This window comes from Carcharodon carcharias, chromosome 26 (genome assembly GCF_017639515.1).
Source record: "Carcharodon carcharias isolate sCarCar2 chromosome 26, sCarCar2.pri, whole genome shotgun sequence".
Lineage (NCBI taxonomy): Eukaryota > Metazoa > Chordata > Chondrichthyes > Lamniformes > Lamnidae > Carcharodon > Carcharodon carcharias.
The window spans coordinates 13,175,324-13,194,524 of NC_054492.1; the positions used below are offsets into that span (position 1 = coordinate 13,175,324).

Sequence of the window (19,201 nt, forward strand, 5' to 3'; positions counted from 1 at the left end):
CCTATACCCATTGGAGTTTAGAAGAATGAAGATCCTGAGGGGATTTGATAGTGTGGTTACTGGGAGGATGTTTCCACCTTTGGGGGAGAACCAGAGAATACAGTTTAAGAATAAGAGATCTCCCTTTTAAGATGGAGATGAGGAGAACTTTTTTCTCTGAGGGTCATTAGGAAGTGGAATTCTCTTCCCCAGAAAGCAGGGGAGCTGGATCATTGAACTTATTCAAGGCTGAGTTAGATAGATTTTTGATATACAAGGGAGTAAAGGGTTGTGGGGAGCGGACAGGAAAATGGAATTAAGATTAGCATTGTTCCTATCGAATGGCAGAGCAGATTTGACCTACTCCTGAGTCCCAAGTTCCTGTGTTCCACAGTCGCACCCTCATTTAGTAAATCTTCTTTGTACCCCCTCTCAACCAAATACCACAGACCTTGGCATTTAAGTTGACCTTTGATGCCTCCAAAAATCCTTCCATAAACAGGTCAACTTATACGTCAAGCATAAAATGCGAACCGTCGTTGAGGCAGATTTCCATTTTGAAATGTGGAAAAAAGACTAACACTAGTAATTCATATTAACTTAAAGATACCTTTAACCAGAATCAATTTAATTTTACATTTTAATCACAATGATGTTCTAAATGCATCAAATTCATTGTCTTCAGCATCTGTGCAAAGAGTCCATCAAATTCATTCTGAGTCACTTTGGCTATGGCATCACTGTAAGGATCCCACTCTGGTCAGCTTTGGAACTTCAGTTCTCAGAATCATCCCTCCACAGCAAATTATCTCCCTCTCCGTCCATTGAATTAGATATTCCTCATTTTTTTTTTGAATGATCTGATGACACTTGGTGTACTAATGATTTGATAATGATATCACACAAAACATCTAGTGGGGCCTCACGCGTATTTCCACTCTTAGTGAAGGTTTTTTTTCTACGTCACCCATCCACCTATGCCATTTGTGTGAACATGATCTTTGAATGGTTTCTTGAGGCACACATCCAAAGGTTGATCTACAGGCGTTAGACCCCCTGCTATACCTGCAGTACGGGTACTATTTCTTCACAAGCAACCCTTTGTCTCATGGGTTATATGGAATCCAAACATGCCCCACACTCAGAAGCTGCATTCTTTATGCAGGCCAACTGGATGCCTACTCCACACATTATCGATCGATAACTTCACTCTATCCTCAGCTATCCAACTGTTGTCATGGACATGCACAGAAGCTCCTGCAGGGGTCTTGATTTCCAGCATGGTTTTACATTTGAAAATTACCGTAGGCTTTAATTTCGTTCTGTCGGCCATGCAGGTCAGTACCATATTGAACCTTGTCTTCCCATGTCCCATAGTTTTCACTAGTACTGTTTTTGAATCTTTCCACACCACAGTTCAGTTGCTGGGCATATCGAAATTCATGGCCGCGTCATCCATGTTACCGATCTAACTTAATGTTTTTGTCATTGTCTGATGATGAATCATTGGAAACTGGTCATTTTGGCATCGTGGTCTCTTGGTAGTCTCTGAATAATCTTGGGGTGCAATCATCCCAGGTTTGCACTAAGTGTGGTAGCGGGCAGGTAAAACAACGTTTTACCCACCGGCTGCGATGATGGGTTTTCATGCCACATTGTCACAAACCCACCACATTACTTTTGTATTCCAGGGAAACGTGCCGTTTGCATGGCAGACGGGCTCTCATTTGCCCGCCCATCACCACCTCGCTGCTTTATCGCGCCATGATTAAAGTCTAGCCGCGTGCACATATCTTGGAGCCAATAACTACTGCAGGGAAGATGTACATGAAAGGCAAAGAGACTGCAGCCCCCAGATTTAATGATGTATCAGCGGAGTGCCATTTGGATGCTGTGGTGGACCCCCTTGTTGTGCTCTACCCCCACTCTGGCCGCAGAGCGGGCAGTGACATCACCAATCCAGCATAGCAGGTGGTGGCAGCGGTGGTCAGTGCCAATGCTGCACAGGAGAGATTGGCCATCCAGTGCAGATAGAGGATGAATGACCTCATCCGTGCCACCAGGGTATGGCAACCATCATCACTCTAAACTCACACACTCAAGCCCATCACACATTCACTGGCATCTCACTCACTGCCAGCTCAAGGGACATCACCGCCCATTCTCACACACATATCCTCCCTTGTCCATCTGCCCTCACCATCTTGAGGTCACTTTCATAGATCAACATGTGCCCCCACACACAGCCTGGGATACCCTCCTTCCCCAGTATAGCTCTCGTCCTGCAGCCTCTTCCCTTGCCTGAGGTCACTTCCCCCTCTTCCCCAAGCAAGCCCTAGCCCTGCAGCCATTGAAAAGCCACCCACATGCGGCTGATCTGGTTGGTAGAGACCTGCCCATGAGACCCCCTAAAAGTGATGTGGTGCTGCCGGTGAAGCCTGGTGTTGATGACTGCGAGTGCTGACCGAAGCAAGGTAGGCAAACAAACCTTGAAGTCCTGAGTGAAGTGCAGCCTGCCAGGTGCACGTTGCTTATGTGCTGTTGTGAAACACGTCAGCATGGTTTCCCGCCAACATGGGCAGACTATCCAGCTAGGGGGGGATGAGTCTGGCGGGCTGGCCTTATAATGGTACGCTGATGTATTATAATGAGGTTCCTGACATCTGATGGCAGGAAATGTGGCCCATCACCTTCTTGTTCAATTCTTGCACTAAGTTTTCACCAACACTGAATTCCCTCGCCGCAGCACAGTTATTTGATCAGTTAGCAAATGTTATGACTTTTAGCTTGAAAGCAGCTTTTGCATTTTATTCATTTTGCTGGAGGACCCATTTCTGTTTGTCACTCACCACGTGCGGCTGTTTCGTGACTTAACCTCCCAGCACATCCTGTACCGCCTGCTTGATCCCACGAGCCGACTTACAGCATAAGGTGAGTAAAGCATGCATTTCTGGGGTGGAAAATTCAGGCTGACGAATGCAAGTATAAAATTTCTTCGCTGGAAAGAGGGCTTGACTTATATGCTGAGTATGTGCAAAAGCACGATCTTTGATGCTGATAAAATGGGGTGATCTTATATGCTGTGTCGACTTATATGATGCAATCTATGGTATATTCCTACTTAGTTAAGGAGGCCAGAACTGGACTCAGTGAAATGGCAGCCTGTCGATAAGCTAATCAATGCGAAAAGTTTAACTCACAGGACCCTAAGATACCTGAATATTTCAGCCTCGTTCTACCTTATATCAATTGTGCTTATGTGGCTGTAGTCCATGGAGAATTAACTTATCTACAAAAAGCAGTATATTGGCTGAAATCATAGTCACCATCTTCCGCTCGGCGAGTGGGGGCGGGGCCTGCTCGCCGACACGTAAAGTGATGTGGGGTGACATCGGGCGCGCATCCCAACGTCACCCCACGTCATTTAGATTTTCAGTTCGGCGGGTGCCAATCTGTTAACGGCCTATTAAGGCCATTAAAAAAATCAATTGAACTCATTAATGGACCTGCCCGTCCAACCCAGGCGGGCTTGTGAAAAAACATGAAACCTCATCCACGGGCGGGATGAGGTTTCATGAGTGAGTTAAAAAATGCAGAATATTTTACAGTAAAAGTTATGGACACGTCCCAACGCATGTGACAAGGTCAGTGTCACAGGAGGGGACATGGCAGGGAAGTTTTTTTCTAACCTTTATTCAGAGGTTTAAATCGGAGCCGATCTCCCTGAGGCAGCACTTTGCCTCAAGGGGATCTGTGTGCTCTGTCGCACATATGCCTGAAAGGGCACACTCCGGCTGAGGGAATCTCCCCCCCCACCAGCGCAGGAAGCGTGAAGTGCCTCCTGGCGCAGGTCACGCTGGGCGGGCGTTAACTGGCCCGCCCACGGAAAATGGCAGCTCGCCCCCGATTGGGGGCACCAATCGGAAGCCCGCCCGCTCCTGCTCCCACACTTCCTCCCCAATGGTGGGGTGGGGGGAGGGGGAGGAATGTTGCCCATGTTCTTTCTGAGACTACACTGGATAATTGAACATCTTGGCAGATTTATTTTCCTTATCCGAGGGTAAATCAACATTGACCGTATAGAATTACAGAGTGGTTACCGCACAGAAAGAGGCTATTCAGCCCTCTGTAACTTTGCCAGCTCTCTGGAAGAGCCTCCCAACTGTCTCCCTCTCCCTCGTCTTCTCCCCTTGGCCCTGCAAAATTTTCCCTTCAGATAATGATCCAATTCCTTTCTGAAAACCACGATTGAATCTGCCTCCACCACACTCTCAGGCAGCGCATTCCAGCCCCTAACCCCTCACTGCATGAAAATGTTATTGCTCATGTCACCTTTGATTCCTTTGTCAATCACCTTAAATCGGTGTCCTCTGGTTTTCAATCCATCCACCAATGGGACGAGCTTCTCCCTGTTACTCTGTCCAGACCCCTCATGACTCTGACCCCCTCTATCAACTCTCCTCTCAACCTTCTCGAAGGAGAACAGCCCCAGCTTCTCCAATCTATCCAATTGAATGTCCAATCTGTATGTTAGTATCTGGTGTGTGCCGACCCTGTGATAGAATGATCCCGCATCAACAAGCAGCTGGCTCTGAAAGCAGTTGTTATTTAAGGGATTAAAATAACAGAAAACCTAGGCTCAAGAAAAGTGATGTTTGTCCATGGCGATCTAGTACATATAGTTGGTTAAATGTTTGTAATGATCACAGCTGTAGGTTTATGGTGATTTAATGTCTGTGGTACACTAGCTGTACATGCAGGCTGGTACAAGGCATGATTGCCATGCTGGCTAGATTCGTCAAAGAAAATCATCTAATTTCAGGATGCAGCCTGTGATGGGGATTTTTAATTCAATGTTTCAGCAAGCCCTAAAACTCAATCAAGCCCCAAGGCCCAAAATGATCTTATCATGTGACTTTGAGTATACTCAGACGTTAAATAGATAGCTTTTGAAGATCTTTTTTCTTGACAGAATTCTGTAACGTCTGTGGAAAGCAGACATATTACTCACAGGCTGTGCATTGCGCCAATTAACCTCAAAGATGATGACGTATTCTTGCCATCATTTTCCATTTGGGCCATCATGCATACACACACAGCTATTTGTCAGAGATGATCTGTTTGCTGCATAGGCTTTCTTGTAGTTTGTTCCTCATTTTACTATTTTTGAGGCTATCATCAAGGTACTGCCCAGTTTCTATACACAAAATGATAATAAACTGAAAGGCCCCAAGTGCAGTCCACTGCCCACTGAGTATTCCTTTCTCTGACACTTTCACCTAAGTGGACCATTCCCTATCTGGGTTCTCAAATGTGGCAATATGCTAACCATCTTTTAAATGAAGAAGTGAGAGAAATGTTTTTAAGCTGTGGAACGTGACCTTGTGTGTACCAAGTGATCAACTATTTTGATGCCAAGCTGGACTCATTGCGCCAGTTTAGCCGTGTTGTGTTGATGGGTATGTGCCGTTTCCAACAAAGCAGAGGGTGAGTAAGTGAGCGTTTGTTTTTCAGACCTGAAGGAGGCAGTGCATCCCGGGGTAGATATTAGGACCTCTGCTCTTTTTGATGCGTATTAATGACTTCACAGAAATGTTACAGCACAGATTGTTTCTTGGGCATATCAGACACAATTTCAAAGTTTGCAGAGACCACAAAACCATTGAAGGGTGAAATGACACGTTGATGATGGAGGGAGTGAATGTTTAAGGTGTTGGATGGGGTGCCAGTCGAACGGGCTGCTTTGTCCTGGATGCTTCTTGAGTGTTGTGGGAGCTGCACTCATCCAGGCAAGTGGAGAGTATTCCATCACACTCCTGAATTATGCCTTATAGATGGTGGATGGGCTTTGGGAGTTACTCACTGCAGATTTTCCATCCTCTGATCTGCTTTTATATCCACTGTATTCGTGTGGCTGGTCCAGTTAGGTTTCTGGTCAGTGTTGACTGCCAGGTGGTCGATTGTGGAGAATTTAATGGTGACAATGCCATTGCTCTTAACAGGAGGTGATTAGATTTGCTGTTATTGGAGATAGTCATTGCCTCACTCTTGTGTGGCACTAATGTTACTTGCCACTTATCAGTCCATGCCTGAATGTTGTCCAGATCTTGTTGCACATGGGCACAGACTGCTTCATTAACAGAGGATGTCAAGCTTTGAAATAGCAAATGAATTACATTTGCATAGTCAGTCCAATTATCCCCTGCACTTTCACCTCACCTCACCAAAATGTCATGTTTTGAGTTGACTCCCCGCCTTAGAGACTGCACCGGAGGAGGCAGTTCAGCCTATTGATTCCATGCAGAAGGAGATAAACCACACGGTGCGTGTGTTTGTGTGTGTGTGTTAACTAAACAGTACAGATTTCTAAGCTGTGGCAGAGGCAACAAGTGAACTAAGAAAGAAAAGCTGGAAATCTGAAATCAAAGCGGGAAAAGGCTTTAAATCCCTAAAGGGGGAAGGGAGGCTGTGACAACCAGGGTGTGTAAACTTGATCAGAACAGGTTCTGATGGAAGGGCACACACCTGGAACATTACAGCTTGTCTATTCTGTGTATGAATTCTGAGTGATTGATTGTGTGTTTCCAGTGCTGAGTGTTGTTACAGAGCCAGCATCTTTCTGGAACACTGAACTTTGTGTCAGTTACTTGGAGAGTTTGGCAGGAAACCACAGCTCCAAAGCAGGGGCAAAAGCAGTCCCTGATCTGGTTTCTGTCTGTTTAGGAACATCTGAAATAGGAACAGGATTAGGCCAATCGGCCCATCGAGCTTGCTCCACCATTCAAACAGATTATGCTTGATCAACTGCCTCTACCACCATTTTTCCCATTATCCCCATATCCCTTGATGTCGTGAGTATCCAGAAATCTATCGATCTCTGTCTTGAGCATGCTCAATGATTGAGCTTCCACAGCCCTCTGCGGTAGAGAATTCCAAAGATTCACCAGTCCCTGAGTGAAGAAATTCCGCCTCATCTCAGTCTTAAATGGCCTTGCCCCTTAGTCCAAGACTACGGCCAGGATTTTACTTTGGTCGGGTGGGCTCAGCGGGAGTGGGTGGGGGCGGTCGCGAAGCTGACTGCCACCCTCGATCGGCTCCGCACTGCGATTTCACGTGTGGATCGTGAGCAGTAGCGCTGAGCATTACCTGTGCGGGCGGGGGTAGGAGGGAGAGTCAGGTCCAGAGCTCTTTCGCGCACATAGCGCTTGTTAAGAAAATAAATAAATACATTAAAAATTTAATGAAACATGTCAACTCATGTGAACATGTCACGTGAGATGGGATGTGTTTTTATTTTTCAAAGAAAGCTTTAATTTAATTTGAATTAGCTTTAGGAAACCTCACCCCACTTGTGGATCAGGATGCCTAAAAACCGTAAAGGCCGCTTGGCCTTTTCGTCTGCCCGCTAACTGTTAGGTTGGATGGGCAGCGTAAATTTGAAATTAATTAGTTTGTTAATGGCCTTAATAGAACTTTCAATTATCGGCGGGCGCACAGCCGATTCTGGCACGTGCCCGCTAAACGAAAGATTGTGATGACGCCGGGACACACGCCCGGCATCATCGTACGTTATATTACATTCCAGCATGTCGGGCGCGCGCCCACATGCTAAATGTAAAATTCTGCCCTATGTCCCCTGGTACTAGACTCACCAGCCAGGGGAAATATCCTATCTACATCTACCCGGTAACACTCTAAGAATTTTGTAGGTCTCAATGAGATCGTCTCTCATTTTTCAAAACTCTAGAGAATACAGGCTCAGTTTCCTCGATATCTCCTCATAAGACAATCCCACCATCCCAGGTGACCCTCTGTTGCACTTCCCCTATGGCAAGCACATCCTTCCTTAGATAAGGAGACGAAAACTGGACACACTGCTCCAGGTGCAGTCTCACCAAGGCTCTATACAATTGCTGCAAGACATCTTTATTCCTGTACTCAAATCTCCTTGCGATGGAGGCCAACATACTATTTGCCTCCTTAATTGCTTGCTGTACCTGCATGCTAGCTTTAAGTAACTCTTAAACAAGGACACCCAGGTTCCTTTGGACATCAGCATATCACAACGCCTCACCATTTAAATGTTATGATACAGCAGGTAGTGTGGGAAACTTGTCCACACTACCACAACGATTTTGCGATTTGTATTTAGTGCGAGAAGGCAAGAATAATGAGTCCACTACCCATCTTTCGAGATTTTAAAGATCGAATTAAAACATTTATTAACAAAAGAAGAAAAGCTTAAACACACACACAAGATTACAGTTACACAGTTATAACAGTTCCCAAAATTTCTACTTAACCAGACTCCCAACTACACACCCCCTTTAAGGCAACAGTCCAAATAGATTCCAAATTTATAAAGTCATCCAGCAATTTTACCACAAGTACCCACTGGACAATGGAATTCCAAAGGTTTTTAACACAACTTTGGTTACTGGAACAGCAAACTCCTGCAGGATGGCTCGAGGCTTTTTCCCAAATCTATTTCACACAGTCACCTTTCAGATCTCATATGGCCATGCCTCACACAGCCTTCCATCCTTCTTCGAATATACTTCTCCCTTTCTGATTGTAAATCCCATTGTTACAACTTGTCTTTAGAAGTTACTTTTCCCAGAATATATAAATCTTTCATGTTCTCATTATGCCCAGCACTTTTGGGAAAAATCAACGTAATAATCTTGTCTTATTTATCTTGCCAGTTGTAAACATTTCCCATGTCTCTTTGAAAATCACACACTTCTCCACTTATCTAAAAATGCAAACCTCATTCACATCGTATCTGCTGAGACCTCACCCTAGTTTTATTCGTCTCCATTTCAAATGTCTGTTTTATGCCTAACTCATTTGATAATTTAAACCTTGCTGTCTAATTGTCTCTAATTTAAATCAGCCGCACACACAGAACCATACACACACTCAAACCTACTTTAGAATATCCCACAATAAAATTATGAAAAATATGGTAGCTTCTTGACATAAGAAATACTCTGCCTTTCTGTTTTTTCTATCAAAGTGGATAACTTCACACTTATTCACATAATATTCCATCTGCCATGTTCTTGCCCATTCCCTCAGCCTGTCCAAGTCCTCTTGAAGCCTCCGTGCATTCTCCTCACAACTAACACTCTCACCTAGTTTTGTGTCATCAGCAAATTTGGAAATATTACATTTGGTCCCCACGCCCAAATCATTTACATAGATTGTGAAAAACTGTAGCCCAAGCACTATCCCTTGCAGTACCTCACAAGTCACAGCCTGCCATCATAACCCATTTATCCCTACTCTCTGCTTTCTGTCTGTTAATTAATTCTCAATCCAAAGCAGTATATTAGCCCCAATCTCATGTGCTCTAATTTTGTTTAATAACTTCCTGTGTGGGACCTTATCGAAAGATTTCTGAAAATCCAAATACATCACTGATTCTTCATTATCAATGCCACAAGTGCCATCCTCAAAAAACTCCAACAGGTTTGTCAAACATGATTTCCTTTTCATAAATTCCTGTCGACTCTGTCCAATCATATTATTTTCCAAGTGTCCAGTTATCACCTCCTTTATAGTAGAATCTAACATTTTCCCCACTACTGGTCAAACAAACAGGTCTGTAGTTCTCAGTTTTCTCTCCCCCTCCCTTCTTCAATACTGAGGTTACAGCTGCTACTTTCCGGTCTGCAGGAACATTTCCAGAATTGATAGAACTTTGAAAGATAACCACCAATGCATCCACTAGCTCTCACGTCACCTCCTTCAACACTCTGGGTGCAGCTCATCTGGTCCAGGGAACTTATCAACCTACAATCCAATTAATTTTTGAGTACTACTTTCTGATTAACACTAATTTCTTTCAGTTCCTCATTTCCATAAGCCCCTTGGTTCCTTTGTATTTCTGGGAGATTTTCTGTAACTTCCTCCATGAAGGCAGACACAAAGTCATTGTTTAGTTTCTCCATCATTTCCCTATTCCCCATTATAAATTCTTCTGTCTCTGCTTGTAATTGACCCACATTTGCCCTTGCTAATCTTTTCCTTTTCACATACAAAGAGAAACGTTTACAGTCCACCTTTATGTTAGCCGCTAGCTTGCAGTCATATTCTCTTTTCCCTTTCTTTATCAGTTTCTTGGTCATCCTTTGCTGGATTCTGAATTGCTCCTAATCCTCAGGATCACCACTTTTTCTGGCAACCTTATAAGCCACTTTCTTTGATCTAATATAATCTCTAACTTCTTTTCCATGGTTGATTTTTTAAAATATTTGTCCATGGGATGTGGGTGTTGCTGGCTAGGCCTGCATCTCCCTAAATGCCCTTGAGAAGATGGTGGTGAGCTGCCTTCTTGAATTTTTCCTGTTGGGTTTTTGTGTCTTAGAGGAATGTATATTTGCTGTAGACCATGTAATATTTCTTTAAATACTAGCCATTGCCTGTCTACTGTCAAATCTTTTAGTGTATTTTCCAAACCACCATAGCTAACATGCCCCTCATATCTTCATAACTTCCTTTGTTCAGATTTAGGACCCTAATTTCAGAATGAACTACATCACTTTCAAACATAATATAAAACTCTATCGTATTACGGTCACGGTTTCCTAATGGCTCCTTTGCTACAAGGTTATTGATTAGCCCTTTGGCCTGGTGCAAAATAGAAACATTCACACACAGCACAGAAGGAGGCCATTCAGTTCATCTTTCCTGTGCCAGTTCTACTATCCAATTAGCCCCACTTACCTGCTCTTTCCACATATCTTGTAAAATGTTTCCTTTTCCAGTTCCCTTCTAAAAGTTACAGCTGAATCTACTTGCACCATCTTTTCAGCCAACTTTCTAAATCAACACATCAGACAAAATTTCAACTCTAAACACTCTCTGATTAAAGCAAACCAGCTTCAGTTAACTTTGTGTTATTTGACAGAGCAAGCACCACACCTACTTTGGTGTCAGCATATTATGTAGAGTGTTTATAATCTGCTATTGCTGCTACTTTCTGGACTAATGCTGCTAAGGATTAGTAAGATTTTCTCATTATCCCAGGGAGCTGTCAGTTTAACCACTGCAGGTTTTTTTTTTATGATAATATGGACTGACTCATTTCTTGGAACTGCTGATCACTTCACCAGAAATGTTTAGAAATGACATTGTGTCACAGAAGAGTCACGGAGCTTGTGATTCCAGTTTCCTTGCGTGTCTTGCGCTCAGCAGACTGTTCAGGTAATGTTGCAGTTCCCTTGTGCTTTTCTTAAATAAACAGCAGACGAAGTAAACAGAGGGGAGCTTCTATAATCTCCTCGCAAGAGGAAGCATGTCATGGGAGAGAGAGCCTACAGATCTCCTCATAGAGGAAAACCAAATCATGGAATCACCGCTCGTGAGTTCTCCTGGAGCCAAGCATCTAAGATACCTGTCAGAGACAATAAGTCGGTGATAGAATTGATCCTGCTCTATGGTAATGGAGGCTAGCTGTGCGAATGTTGATGTTTGAGTTAATACCCATACAAGATAATATTTTCTTCAAATCTTTATTTCATGCTTCTGTGCTTATTTCTTCAGGCTGTCTATAGTCAGAGAGAGGGTAAGTATCGTGTGAATGATATGAACAGGAAATTACAGTTACAAGATAGATTGCTTTAGATTGAACTCCAGGAGAGATTTTTATTAGATGGTTTCACAAGTGCTGAGAAACAGATTAGTGTCAATGTTGTAGACAGAAGTTAAGCTATGAGAGAGTTGGACATGTGGATAGGAGATGTCTGTGGATAGTTTGCTGAGTAACTGGGTTGTGAATTACATGGATATTTGACTCATTTACCTATTTTAGTGAAAGAGTGAGTATAAGTATAATAGGGTGTGCAGTGTGATGCATTGATTGCAATATAATGCAGTTTGTGCAGGATAATGTGCTGTGTGCAGCATAACGTGTGCAGCTTAAAGCAGTGAGTGCTGCATGCCACGTGTGCAGCATACTGTGTGTGCACAGCTCAATGTGGTACGCGGTGTGTGCAGCACAGTGCGGTTTGTGCAGTAAAATGCATTGTGTGCAGTACCTTTGTCGTCTTAGGCACTCAAGGGTGATTTGCTTCCACTCCGGTTTGATGGATTCTGAGATGTCTGATAAGTTCAATGCGCGGTCTGCAGACTGCCACATGCAGGGTAGGTGGTGCCTGAATGCCTAGGCAGATGAATTGAATTCATCTCTGCACGTTCCTGATGAAGCCTCTCGATGTGTTTGATGCTTTCCTGAATGAACCTTCTCCACTTTGGTCGGTCACAAGCCAGGGACTCCTATAAGTCAGTGGGGATGTTTGACCTCTTCGGGGATACTTTGAGGACATCCCTAAAGCATTGCTGCTGTCCTCCTGGGAATCTCCTTCTATAACTAAGTTCCAAGTAGAGCTGCTGCTTCACACATCTGCTGTCAGGTATACAAACTACGTGTCCCACACAGCAGAATTGGCTTTTAGTGATGAGTACCTTGATGCAGGACAAGATGGCTTTGGGGAGGACGCTGCTGTTGGACCTGATTTCTTACTACCACATTTGGAGGATCTTGCAAAGGCACCACTAGTGGTACTTCCCCATTGCTTTAAGGTACCTGCTGCAGGTTGTCCAAGTCTCTGAAGTGTATTGAAGCATGAGGTCACTGCTGCCAAGCAGACCATGACCTTAGTCTTGGTTTTGAAAGCCTGATGCTCAAATATTCTTTTCCTCAATCGATTGAAGGATGAGCTGGCGCATTGGAGACTGTGATGAATTTTGTCATCCATGCCTGCCTTCATCAAGAGGAAACTCCCAAAGTGTGGAAATCATCCTACATTTTCAGCACAATGCAGTTAATGCAGTGTGTGCAGCATAATGCAGTGAGTGCAGCATAACGCAGTGTGTGCAGCATAGCGCAGTGTGTGCAGCATAGCGCAGTGTGTGCAGCATAGCGCAGTGTGTGCAGCATAGCGCAGTGTGTGCAGCATAGCGCAGTGTGTGCAGCATAACGCAGTGTGTGCAGCATAACGCAGTGTGTGCAGCATAGCGCAGTGTGTGCAGCATAGCGCAGTGTGTGCAGCATAACGCAGTGAGTGCAGCATAACGCAGTGTGTGCAGCATAACGCAGTGTGTGCAGCATAACGCAGTGTGTGCAGCATAACGCAGTGTGTGCAGCATAGCGCAGTGTGTGCAGCATAGCGCAGTGTGTGCAGCATAGCGCAGTGTGTGCAGCATAACGCAGTGTGTGCAGCATAACGCAGTGTGTGCAGCATAGCGCAGTGTGTGCAGCATAGCGCAGTGTGTGCAGCATAACACAGTGCATACAACCTAGCGCACTGAGTGTTGCATGTTGTGGCTTTTGCAGTATGACGTAGTTTGGATAGCTTAATGTTGTGTTTATATAAAAGTGAATAACCATATATGTGTGCATGTATGTGTTGTTTTGTAATTATGTGCATTAATAATAATACAGATGGCTGGCCATTCAAGCCTTTTAGAATTCCAATAAGTGTAATTTCTTGTTGATTTTAGAGCAGTGGTTCGTACATTTGTACTAAATCCCCGCATGTACCATTTTGACAATCAATTTGCTAATCAATTTAAAAATGAATAGCACACGGAGTACATTAAACCAAGAGAAAAAATGTAAATTAAGCAACCAAAAGCCAATTTATTCTAGCTAATTATTATAATGAAAAATTCTAATTAACTATGGACTCTAATGATGAAATATTGTTTTGGGAAATGATATTTAAGAACTATTGAAGTCAGGATAATCATAGATGAGAATGTCATTCAGTAACCAGAAAGACTTCACAGTCTCACCGTTACAGATCCCTTTTCCTTTATTTTTTGCCAGGATGTGGGAATCACTGGCTAGGCCAGCATTTGTTGCCAGTCATTAATTTCCCATGAGAAGATGGTGGTGAGCTTCCTTCTTGAGCTGCTGCAGTCCCTGTGGTGTAGGTGCACCTACAGTGCTGTTAGGGTGAGAGGTGCAGGATTTTGACCCAGCGACAGTGAAGGAATGTAGATATAGTCCCAAGTCAGGATGGTGTGTGGCTTGGAGGAGAGCTTGCCAGTGGTGGCGTTCCCATGTGTCTGCTGCCTTTGTTCTTCTAGGTGGTAGAGATCGCAGGTTTGGAAGTTGTTGTTGAAGGAGCCATGGTGAGTTGCTGCTGTGCATCTTGTGGTTGGCACACACTGCTGTCACTATCCGTCAGTGGTGGAGGAATGTTTAAAGTGGTGGATGGGATCATGTAGGCTGCTTTGTCCTGGATGGTGTCAAGTTGGCATTTGTTTGGCAAGAGCGTTACTTACTACTTACCAGCCCAAACCTGACTGTTGTCCAGATCTTGCTGTGTATGGACACAGACTGGTTTTTGTCTCTAAATCCATCCCACGTGTTTATCATCTTTACTTCTTAAAATCTATATTTGTTTTGAAACTGACTCCTATTTACCGGGTAACTTGATTTTATTCCAACTTGCAAGATTTTGGTAGTTTTCTTGGGTATCAATGATGTTTAAATCCCCAATTTGTCAGAAGTGCTGTTTACTGGTGTTAAAATCAGAGGATTTCAGATTGAACTTCACTTACTGAAATCCTCATATGTTGTTGAACTAATATGTATGAGACCCACCTTTCAAAAAAATCTCCGCAAGGACTGTATGTTCCCAGGCCTCCTACTGTCAAAAGATTATGTACCAAAGGAAGAAACCAGTTTGAACTAATGGATCCCTCAGTCAGTGAGCTAAAAGGAGCAATTAGACTGCTATCTGTCTATCAGGCCCCCAACAATTGGGAGCTGTGTGCAGTATTTGCAGCCAAGCAGCACTGCGCTGGAGTTGCATACTATTTATGCAGCTGCTGGATACACTGGAAATGTGGATTACACCTCCCCCCACCCCCGTGATCTTCACTACAAATATTGCCCTATCTGCTGTCGGAGCTTCAGTGAAGTTGGAGAAACACATTAGCTATATAATGCTCAGTGTGATTGAACTGTCAGTTTTTACCTGGTTTATCTTGTGTACGCGTCAGGGGGTTAGGCACTGTTCTATACAGCCACGACCAGCAGCTCTGAAGGTGGTGTTGCCTACCCGGTGCCAGGGTTAAGGATATCTCCTTGCGGCTGGAGAGGAACTTGGAGTTGGAGGGGGAGGATCCAGTTGTTGTGGTCCACATAGGAACCAATGATGTAGGTAGAACCAGGAATTATGTTCTGCTAAGAGAATTTGAGGAATTAGGGACCAGATTAAAATGCAGAACATCAAACAATCTCTGGATTGTTACCTGTGCCACTTGTCAATTGGCATAGAGTCAAGCAGATTAGAGAATTAATTGTGAGGCAAAAACAAAAATACCTGGAAAAACTCAGCAGGTCTGGCAGCATCTGTGGAAAGGAACACAGTTAACGTTTCAAGTCATTTCTGTTGAAAAGTCATGCGGACTCGAAACGTTAACTATGCTCCTTTCCACAGATGCTGCCAGGCCTGCTGAGTTTTTCCAGGTATTTTTGTTTTTGTTTTCGATTTCCAGCATCCGCAGTTTTTTGCTTTTATCTAATTGTGAGGCAAGTCCAACTGAGGCTTTCAAGAGGGCATTGGATAATTGTTTCTATTCAAACAATGTGCAAGGGTACGAGGAAAAGGCAGGAGAATGGCACTAAGTCATAATGCTCATTCGGAGAGCTGATGCAGGAACAATGGGCCGAATGGCCTCCTTCTGCACCGTAACATTCAGTGATTCTGTGTGGCTCAAAGATGGGTGTGGGAAGAAGGAGTTTTAATTCATGGGGCACTAGCATCAGTGCTCTGGAAAGAGTGAGCAATTCTGTTGGGACGGAGCTTCACTTAACCCAGGCTGGAAGCAATGTCCTGGTCAGTTGTATAACTAGGACTGTGAACAGGGCTTTAAACTAACATAGTAGGGGGAGGGTTCAGGTGAAGGGAGATTTAGACATCCAAATTGAAAGGTCAAAGCATCAGAACAGCATAGCGATGCGGGTAAAGACAAGCAGAATGGCACAGGAAAGGACAGAGAGTTTAACAAAAATTGAACATCAGTGACTAAGGTCATTGATGAGAATAGAAATAAAAAAATGAAATTAAAGTTCTTTACCTGAATGCATGAAGCATCTGCAATAAGATGGATGAACTAGTGGCAAAAATAGAGGCAAGTGATTTAGATCTAATCACCTTTACAGAAACATGGTTACAAGGTGATCAGGTTGGAAAATAAATATTCCAGCGCACACAATATTTCGGAAAGACAGATAGAATGGCAAAGGAGGAGAGTAAAGGATGACATAAGAACATTAATGAGAAAAAATCTGGCCTCAGAAGATCATGAAGTAGAATCAGTATGGGTGGAAATTAGGAAGAGCAAGAGTCAGAAAAGATTCTGGTGGGAGTAGCTTATAGACCTTCTAACAGTGGTTATACTATTGAACAGAGCATTAAACAAGAAATTATTGAAACTTGTAACAAAGGCAATGTAAGAATTGTGAGGGACTTTAATATTCACAAAGACTGGGACAATCAAATTGGCAAGAGCATTCTAGAGGGTGAGTTTGTAGAATGTTTTTGTGACAGTTTCTTGGAACAATACATTGTGCAACCGAATAGAGATAAAGCTATCTTAGATCTAGTATTGTGTAATGAAGCAGGGTTAATTAGTAATGTCATAGTAGAAGATCTACCTTTGTGACCATAATTCCATTGAATTCAATGTTAAGTTTGAAAATGACATACTCTAATTACAAACAAGAATATCAAACTTAAAGCCAATTACATAGATACGCGGGGAGAACTGGTTAAGGTAAATTGGGTAAATAGATTAAAAGGTATGGCAGTAACTTAACAGTGGGAGACATTTAAAGAAACAATTCAAAATATTCAACAAAAATACATTTCACTGAGCAGCAAGAAAGACCTCTCCGTGGCTTACAACCTTGCAAAAAATGGCAGCAAGTCTGAGGGCTGGGAGTGTGTTAGAAGCCACCAAAAAATAGAATGAGAGTAAACTAGCCAGACATGTAAAAACAGATGGTAAGGGCTTTTATAAGTAAATAAAAGGGAAAAAAATAGCTAAAGTAAAAGTTAATCCAATTGAAGAAGAGGCAGGAGAAATTACCATGAGGAATGAGGAAATGGCAGAGGCATTGAACAAAAATTTTGTGTCTGTCTTCACAGTAGAAGACAGACCAGAAATCGACAGTAACCTAGGGGCTAAAAAGAATGAAGAAATTAAGAACATTAATATCGGCAGGGAAAAAGTATTGGAGAAACTAAAAGGACAAAAATCCACCAAAACCCCGGGATCTGATGGCTTTTACCATAGGGATCTAAAAGTGATAGCTGCAGAGATAGTGGGTGCGCTACCTATGATTTTCCAAAATTCCTTACGTTTGGGAGGTCCCATCAGATAGCTGGCAAATATTACACCATTTTTCAAGAAAGGAAGTAGAGGGAAAACAATGAACTAGAGGCCAGATAGCCTACTGTCAGTTGTTGGGAAAATGCAGGAATCAATTATTGAGGAAATCTTAGCAATATAGTTAGAAAAGCACAGTATGATTAGAACAAGTTAACATGGTTTTACTAAAAGGAAATCCTGTTTGACAAATTTATTAAGAGTGTTTTGAGGATGTAACTGGCAGGGTAGATAAAGGGGAACCAGTAGATGTAGTTTACCTGGATTTCCTTAGCATTTGCTAAGGTGCCAATAAAAAGTCGATAGGCAAAATAAGGGCTTATGGACTTAGGGGTAATATATTAACATGGATAGAAGATTGGTTAATGGACAAGAAGCAGAGTGCAGGCATAAACGGAGCATTACCAAGTTGGCAGGTAATGCATAGTGGAGTACCACAAGGATCACTCCTGGGCCTCAGCTATTTACAATCTATATTAATGACTTGGATGAAGGAGAGACAGGGGTAATGTATCTAAGATTGCTGATGATGCCAAGCTAGGAGGAAAAGTAAGCTATGGGGAGGACATGGAAAAGCTGGAATGAGATATAGGCAGGTTTAGTGAGTGGGCAACAAGATGTCAGGTGGAGTATAATGTATTGAAGTGTTATTCACTTTTGTCACAAGAATAGAAAAACAGAATATTTTTTAGAAGGTGAGAAACTTGTAAGAGTTGATGTTCAAAGAGACTTGGCTACGCTACAAGGAGTGCAGTAAGTTAGCATGCAAGAGCAGCTAGCAATAAGGAAGGCAAATGGCATGTTGGCCTTTATTGCAAGGGGTTTGGAGTACAGAAATAAAGAAGTCTTGCTACAGTTGCACAGGGTTTTGGTGAGACTATATCTGGAATATTGTGTGCAGTTTTGATCTCCATATTTGAGAAAGGATATACCTGCATTGGAGGCGGTGCAGTGAAGGTCGCTGGGATGAGGGGGTGTCCTATGATGAGCGGTTGAGTAAATTGGCCTTCTATTCTCTGGAGTTCGCCTTCTATTCTCTGGAGTTTAGAAGAATGAGAGGTGATCTCATGGAAACCTGCAAAACGCTGAAGGGGCTTGATAGAGTGGACGCTGAGAGATGTTTCCGTGGTTGGAGAATCTAAAACACGGGTGCAGAGTCTCAGGCTAAGAGGCCAATCATTTAGGGTTGAGATGAAGAGAAGGGCTGTGAATCTTTGGAATTCTCTATCTCAGAGGGTTGTGGATGCTTCACCGTAAATACATTCAAGTTGGAATAGACATATTTTTGGTCTCTCAGGGTACTGAGGGATATGAGGAGCAGGTAGGAAAGTGGAGTTGAAACCCAAAATCGGCCATGATCATATTGAATGAACTCGACTGGCCATGTGGTCTCTTCCTGCTCCTAATTCTTGTGTTCATTTGAGTCTCATAAATCTTTGTGAAAACTACCCACCTAAATATTTTGTCTTTGTAAAATTGTCAAACATAGGGGTGGAATGCCAGCATCTTGCACTCTTCCCCCATGGCGAGTTTGTTGGTGGGAGAGCATTTAATCAGACAGGAGGGTGACAGATGGGGGCCACACCACCTTCCTACCCTTCACCCAATTAAGTCCATGATAGGAAGGCCCATGAATAGCCATCCCACCCCGCTGCCAATTGAGGCCCTTAAGTAGGCAATTAATGTCCAATTAAAGGCCTCAACCCGCTGCCTGCTGACTTCCAGAGGTGGGGGTGGGGTGGGGGGGTGCAGTTGTGTGGGGCTGGGGTTGGGGAGGTGGTCCTCGTTCAAAGGTACTGAGTACCTG

At 43.4% G+C, this 19,201-nt stretch overlaps 1 protein-coding gene across 12 annotated transcripts in view; it reads left to right on the forward strand.

The window, feature by feature from the left end:
• The window catches only part of sema4ba (sema domain, immunoglobulin domain (Ig), transmembrane domain (TM) and short cytoplasmic domain, (semaphorin) 4Ba), a 439,407-nt gene that overhangs the window by 310,396 nt on the left and 109,810 nt on the right, over positions 1-19,201 (forward strand). The window contains exon 1 of one of the 12 annotated variants that reach the window (XM_041174651.1): positions 11,115-11,190. The exons of 9 other annotated variants lie outside the window; for them this stretch is intronic. The gene's annotated coding sequence lies outside the window, so the exon portion shown is untranslated. Of the gene's footprint in view, positions 1-11,114; positions 11,191-11,241; positions 11,426-19,201 lie in introns of those variants that run through there. 2 more of the 12 variants (XM_041174649.1, XM_041174646.1) reach the window with 2 other exon arrangements.